The following is a 7977-nucleotide window of genomic DNA, read 5'->3' as shown; positions in this document are numbered from 1 at the left end:
TTTGTGACAAAGTTGGCGTTAATTCCACTGGGGAAGAAAGAAGGTTGTTGGTGTGCCAGATACCCTAAATCCGTTAGTTCTTGGGTTTTTAACTACTCCCAACCAATGGAGAGATTTCACTTTGAAAATCTCGGATCCTCTGGTAACATAGCTGCCATTGGCAGTTATCTGTGAAATGTTCCTAAGAACAGAGCTCACCTTCACTCCTTAAAGCAGCATTTCTTCAGTACTTAGTTCTGACTCAGTATTTCCCATCTCCCTAAATGCCTTTCTTCTAACTCCTTTCCTCTCTTCCCTTGTCCATTGTCACCTCTGGTGATGCTGTTAGTAATCTTGAGGTACCTGTGTCTCCTTGCTTTGTACTATGAAAGGTCTCCATGTGGCCTGGATTCAGGCTCCCCAATTCGACTGGAAGTGCCTTAAAAGATCCAGTTCTTATCATTTTCTTATTCCCTAAATGGGATGTTTCATTGAAGGATATATAGGGATACAAATAATGCCTTCTAGGTTCCCACTGCAGATGTCTCAGAACTCTGGGCGCCTGAGTATGACGCGCTCCTGGGTTCTGCCACTGTAGAGATCTTACCCTGAGTACTCTTCTCTCCATTATTGATAATACAATGATCTACATGATAATACAATGAAATACATCCTCTTCCCCAGTTTGATATGAGGCTCTTCTACCCACAATCATCCATAATTATGGTGTGACCATCTAAGGATCAGGCCATCAAAAGTGGCTATCTAAAGAGAAATCTCCTGCCTATCCAACTTACTAAAACTAAGTGTGGTAGATATATCATTTATATAATCGTTTGTCAATTTGAGGATTAAGAGTGTAGGGGTGGAGTTTAGCTTGTCAATCAGATCATAGCCAATGAGGCCTCTGTGCGGGCATGGCCTTCTCCTGAGAATTCTGGGAAATCCAGTACTACTTCCTCTTGGGAGGCAGGAGAGACTCTCTCTGCTCACATCCTGGGAGACATAGCAGCTGACAAGACACATGGACCCACCCTGATGCAACCCTGTGTGCACAGAGCCATGCAGAGACCCCTGCCAGCGCTGAGATGTTTCCAATGCCATTGGATCCAAAGACTTTCTACCCGTGGGCCTGTGATCTTCTACATTCGGTGTCATTGCAGGTGTTACGTGAGTCTGAAGAGGACTTTCTAGATTGGTATCGGACATATGGGCTAACATCAGACTTATGGACTTGATCTGGACTGGGCTGGGATGTTTTCTCAATGTTCAATTGCTCTTGTATATAAATCTCTTTCTTATACACATGAGTGTCTCTATGAATTTGTTTCTCTAGTCTACCCGGACTAACACACTAAGGATCATGGCAAATCAACCTCCAAGAGATCTGGAGATATGTGGGGTTTTTAGACTCCTAAGACTATATAAAGCAAAGTTATTTTCATTGGGTACAAAGGCTAGATTGAGTGGCCGTATCTGGTCATTCAGCATAATGTATATTCCAGCTAACTTCTTTTTGCTTTAGGGGAGGCTGGTACAGTAAGTGTTGATCAAGAATACACAAAGTCATGCTGGTTTTCAGAAGTATGAAGCATACTGGAAAAAGAAAAAGAACAGGTGAAACCATGTTTTATTTAAATGGAACTATTATGTTTGACAGACTTAAAGATTGAAAGCAGAACTCCAGAAATAGAAGATGCATAAGGGAAAATAGGGCTCAGTGTTTTTGAAGAGCTAATGAAATAAGGGAATCAGATAGAGAAATAAGTAAAACGGAGTTGACCAATGGTGGGGAAAGCTCAGGAATTTTTTTTAGAACTTTGTAATTCAAGCATTTGTCGCACTAGGTTTTGATCTTAACTTGCCCACAATTGAAAGCATGATTTTTGTATGTGTGTGTAGTGAGGTAAAGTTAGAGAAAAAGAAATTGGATATTTGCTCAAGTTGATCATCTGTACGAAATATATGTATTAGGAGTAACATTGTAAGGCTCTCTGGAAGCAGCCTGGTTGATTCATGAAATTATATTTCTTTTAATATTTAAATTTAAAATGGTATCTCTTCAAAATGATCCCACCCCATCCAAGAGCATATAGCTAGAACCAGACTGTCAATGAGCATCCTATTGAAAGATTAAAATTGGTTTCTAGTTAGTGACGTGTGCCGAGTATTTTCGTATCGGGGGATGTGAAGTCTCTGTTGCCGACTTGGTTATTGGTTACCTTCAAGTCAGATCAACTCATAACACGCCAGAGGTCTTTCAAGTCGGTGACCTTTGGTAAGAAGACCACCAGCTCATCTCGCCAGTTACCTGGTGGTGGATTTAAACCACCAACTTTTGGCAAATAATTGAGACTTAGTCATTTGTGCCACCCAGGAGTCTGTAATTTCTTGCTGTCAGCATTGCATTTCATCACGTTCATTTACTTGGCACTAGTGGGTAAGTGTGGGACTAACTTCAAGGTCAGAGGTTCAAATTCGCCAGTAGCTCTGGGGAAGAAAGACAAGACCATCTGCTCCCACAGGGTCTGCAGCCTCAGAAATCCCACCGAGGGTCACTGAGTCCATCAGAGTGGACTCGACAGTAATGGGTCTTGTGGCTATTGCTGATGATGTTGTTTTCTTTGGTATAAAGTAACCCATTAACCCAAGAGGCTCTGGTGGCATAGTGGGTTATGTACTGGAATGCTAACCAAAAGGTCAGCGGTTAGAAACCACCAGGTGCTCCACAGGAGAAAGATGAGGCTTTCTACTCCCAATAAAGAGCTACAATCTGGGTTTCTGAAACTGTAGCTCTTTCAGGGTCGCTAGAATCTAAATGGATTGGCTGGCAGTGAATTATTTAGTAAAACATTAGCCTACCACAATTCCATGGATGTTCATAGAAAACAAGAAACTCTTGGGTCAAAGACAAATAACTTAAAAATAATATCAGCAGCCAGAGCATCAGCATTTGCACCAGTTCCCTAAAGACCAGGGGATCCCTACACACAAAACAGGTTGCAAGAGTCATTTCTGATTCAAAGACATTTAGCATACAGAATATAGATGCTCCATCAGTTTTCAAGTCTGTAGAATTTAGGGTAACTGAATCTTTATAAACGGCAATTAGCATGTTGCATGTTTGCTCCAAAGGAAGACAACAGTTTTATTGTACTGGAGAGTAAGCAAACCTGACCTTTGCTCTGAAAGAAAACCCTGTATCTGTCTTTCAAGACTATTCACTGTAAGAAGGTAATCCTAAGCAAAGGCAGTCCATGTGAGAAACTGATGGAGAATTACATCTCAATAACTCTGAACAAACCCCACAATGTTCTCTATCTCATAGATAGGCCGGAACGAAATAACAGAGCGACTGTCATTGTCCCATGGCCAATAGTTGTGTGGAGCTAGATTCAAACTTGGGTAATTAATTTCAAGAGCCTAGGTACTTAACCACAGTGATGAATGTATAGTGCTTGTGGTGGAAACCATATTGTTTACAGAGACAACACCATGTAAATATAAATTCCAAGTTCCGTCATCTGTACCTGGCTTTGCTCATTTCGAAGCGGCAAGGGAGACAAAGCTTGGGTTACAATCTTTTTCTGAGATCCTTGAAGATTTGACATGCCATGTCTAATATCTGTCTATTGAGACAACAAGGCAATGTAGGCAAATAGATGTATTGCAGCCTAGAAATCTAGAGGAGCAGACAAGAGCAGCTATTTCACTGTCAGTGTGCACTTTAATATTTTCATTAGAATCTTTGCATACTTTAGTTGAGTTTTATGAGATTCTTGAGAAAAGTGAGACTTAAATAACTACTTAAGGTAGATCTGGGCTCTCTATTTATAGCTACTGGTCTGGGTAAACAGATACTTTATTTTGCAATTGCCCCCATCACCAAACTTCCCTTTCCAATCATATGTGAGCAAATATTATCTCAGACTACAATGAGGGCAGACTTCTAGCTGCTCAGGCCTGGCACATTCCCAGGGAAGCATGGACTAGATACAGCATTACCAAAGAAGGGAAGGAAAAGCAAAGAAACTGTAATAACATTAGGGAACAGTCAGGCTGTGAGTCTTCTTCACATCCAGGGGAGCTCACAACTGGTGTTCTCGTTTGGAATCTGGTTTTAAATAGTATCTATAACTCTTCCTGACATCCTGTCCCAGAGCACCAGATCAGACACTACATCGTATCACCAGTTCAGCTGTGGTCGGGTGCTGCCTGTTTATTGAAGCCCCTTTGAAACCTCGGGGCCAGAAACATGTTGGTGTTTTTTTAGAGTCAATCCTTTACCACCATCACCATCCCTTTCTCTCATTCTGGCCCCGTTCTTCCAAGTGTCTCATCTACACTCCGAGCTTCAAAGAGTTATCTGCTGCTGACTCTCAAGTTCCAAATATGGTTCACCAAGCTCTCCTGAGCACCTGGCCAGTACAATCAACCCTCTATTTGATATCTCCACTGGAATATAAAAAAAAATGACATTCCAAATGCAACTTTTCCAAACTGGAACTCAGTCTTATCCTTGTTCAAATCTACTTCTCCTCTTCCTAAGCCAAAGGCCTAGACTTTGTCTGTTTCACTACCTATAGCCAACTCATCACCTAGTCCTTCCTAACATTTTTCATTTTTATTGACAGCATCATTGTAAAAGTGGTTAATGCTGATCTTGGACATTATATAAATTTCTCCTAACTGCTCTCAAGTAGCCAAAAGTTAGCTATAAAATACGTATCTGATCATGTCAACCTTCCACATAAAACCTCTCAGTATGACTCACAAAGCCACCATAATTTAGTGCCTGCTCACCTTTCCAGTCTCACATTAACTGAATAACCTTATAGTCATACTGTTTTGTTTTCATTCTTGAGCACCAACCTCTCCCATTCTTCCCAGCCCTTACAGATAGATTCTCTCTCCTACCTTGAATATGATTTCCATTATAAACTGGTCAATTCCTCCTCACCACCTTCAGCTTTTAAAAGCTCACACATTCAGAGAGTGTTTCCCAGCCTCCAGACTACTATAGGTTCCCAAGTACCTTGAGCCTCCCTTATCACTAATCCTGGACATAATTTATATTAATTACTTACAGCAATGCTACAATGCCTTATTGGAGTTATCTCCTGAGATGACAGCGGTGATGCCTGAATTTCCAGGAGTTGGACTAGTACATGGCCCAGACCCGTCCCTGGAGAAGGACACCATGCTTGGGAAAGCTGAAGGGCAGTGAAGAAGAGGACAGCCCTCAATGAAAGGGATGGACGCAGAGGCTGCACCATAGGCACAATTGTGAGGCTGGCACAGTACCGGGCAATGTTTCATTCTGTTGTGCCTAGAGTCCATGGGTTGGAACCAACTCCACGATATCTAATAACAACTACAGCATGGCACTTAGTAGGGACATCGTTGTTGAATGAATGCACCTTTGTGCGCCATGTGTCAATAAAGCAATACCTAGTGTTTTGGCATTGAAGGTCTGGAGCTAATGTCTCCTAAACTTCTTCCCTCAGATGTATATGCGGAAGCATACAGTTTCTTGGAACCAGGCACAAAGAATCAGCTCTTGGTTTCTTAGAAATGTCAAAATTTAAAAGCAAAAGTTGAAGCAGTTCAGCATCACCCTTTAAGTTGAAAATAGGCAGAGCCAGATATTTTATTCATATGCTTTATACATTGTGCTTTTTATGCATAAAAATGGAATTCTATAAAATATTAAAAGTGTCTTAAATGATCCTATATTTCATTTTGTATATTCATTTAAAAAATAAATGTGTCTTTCCTCAGGCAAGTAATGGAACAATTTGTTCCATATCCTGTAGGAATTTAAATTAGATGGTATAACCACACTACATTGTCTCTAAATTTCTAGTCAGAGTCTAGAATGACCTCAAATATAATGTGAAAGTATATTTTAGATTAAACAACAGAAGGAACCGTTTCACAGATTGGGACAACTTTAAATTACCAGATTCCAAAACAACATTTTGTGATAGGCTTCCTCTCTTCCTCTAGCCTACCTGCCTCAATGACATTTCTGTGATGTCTGGGCTTGGTGCTATTTTTGTGGGTGCTGAGCATTACTTCAGGCTGGATTTTCTTTCCCAGAAAGAGTTGCAGCCTTGGAAACGCACAGGGAGGTGCTCTGAGTCAGCATTGACTCGCCTTGACGGCAGTGAGTGAAAAGCATTACTTATTTGAAGAATGTGGCATCCAGATTTGGGGAAGGCTCAGCTATGTGAGATATGCAGATGCCGTGACCTTGCTTGCTGAAATGGAGAAGGACTTGAAATACTGACTGATGAAGGTCAAGCTTTGGAGTCTTCAGTATGGATTGTAACCCAATGTAAAAAAGACTCAAATCCTCACAACTCGACCAATAGGTAACATCATGATAAATGGAGAAAAGGCTGAAATTGTCAAGGATTTTGTCTTGCTTGGATCTACAGCCAATGCTCATGGAAGCAACTGTCAAGAGATCAAAAGACGAGTTGCATTAGGTAAAAATGGAACTTTAGAGGGTTGAAGAGCAAAGATGTGGCTTTGAGGACAAAAGGGTGACTGACACGCCGTGGTATTTTCAATTGCCTCATAAGCAAGTGAAAGTGGAACATTGAATGGAGAAAGCATAAGAAGAATGGCTGCATTTGAAAGCTGGTGCTGGAGACGCATATTGAAAGTCCCATGGACTGCTAAAAGGAAAAACAGATCTGTCTGGGAAGAAATACGGCCAGAATGTTCCTTAGAGGCGAGGATGGCAAAACTTTGTCTTACTTCCTTTGTACATCTTCTCAGGAGGGACCAGGCCCTAGAGAAGGACATGATGTCCGGTAGAGAAGAGGCAGGCCCTCCAGGAGATGGACCGACACCGTGGTTGCAACAACGAGCACAGGACCACCGCTGAGGCTGTGCAGGGCTGGGCAGTGTTGCATTCTGTTGTGCATACATGGTCGCTGTGGGTCAGAACCGACTCAATGGTCCCTAACAACAACAATAAACATTACAGAGGAATCCTGGTGGTGCAGAGGTTAAGCTAATCTAAAGGTCAGCAGTGTGAACCCTCCAGCCACTCTGACCCCTGGGAGAAAAAATGCTCTTGTCTGCTTCGGTCGGGATGACGGCCTCGGCAGGCCTTACGGGGACGGCTCTGCTCCAGCCTACCGGGTTGTTATGAGCCCCCATAGAGGCTACAGCACTGGGTATTGCTGGGAAACATTGCAGTGGTTCCTTGGGCAAGAAGTAGACCTAAGATTTCTTCATCCCTTTGGGGCGGGTGGGGAGGGCGGGGAAAGAGTCCAAGAAAAGAAGGACTATAAATCATGCACTTTTCTCTTTTTACCTTGCCACTTACCACAATGCTGTATGCACGATCCAGTGATGAATAACCATCAAGTGTGTATGGGGAGCTGGGTCCTTCGTGCCAGCAACAATAAACTCTTTAAATGATGATAAAATTGTGACCCCAAGAAATAAGGAATTCCAACTCCTCCCTTTAGTGCCTCCAGTAGAGCAAAGCCACACCCCAAACCAAGCGCATGGCCAGGAGGCCGATTCGGATTCATAGCAGCCCAGGAGAACAGAGCGCAGGGCAGAGCAGAGCCGTCCCGGGGACTTGACCGGCTGTACAGTGTGACCCGAGTAGGCTGCCATGGCGTTCTCTCCCAGAGAGGCTGCTGGGTTTAAACAGCCCACCGGGTGGTGAGCCAGCGCTGAGTGCTTAAGCACTGTGCCACCAAGGGTCCTGTCATCCGAGCAGCAGGATTATAATGAAGCTGAGAACAGACTCGGGTTTTCTGAGGAAGTCATTTCTTTGCCCTTTGTCCTGGGATCATCGGTGCTGCTTTCAGCCTCAAGAATATATTTGAAATATAAATTATGTGGTCACTCCAAAAATTGAGCATTTACCATTCTACCAACTCACTGGATTGTATTAGTCGTAGTAGTAGTACCGGTATTTCAGTAGCAGTCATAGTAATTATACTTTATCAGTAGTTTTCAGGTTCT

This window comes from Echinops telfairi, unplaced genomic scaffold (assembly GCF_000313985.2).
Source record: "Echinops telfairi isolate 266 unplaced genomic scaffold, ASM31398v2 ScPeMD7_3;HRSCAF=10, whole genome shotgun sequence".
Lineage (NCBI taxonomy): Eukaryota > Metazoa > Chordata > Mammalia > Afrosoricida > Tenrecidae > Echinops > Echinops telfairi.
Note: the sequence above shows the minus strand (reverse complement) of the source record.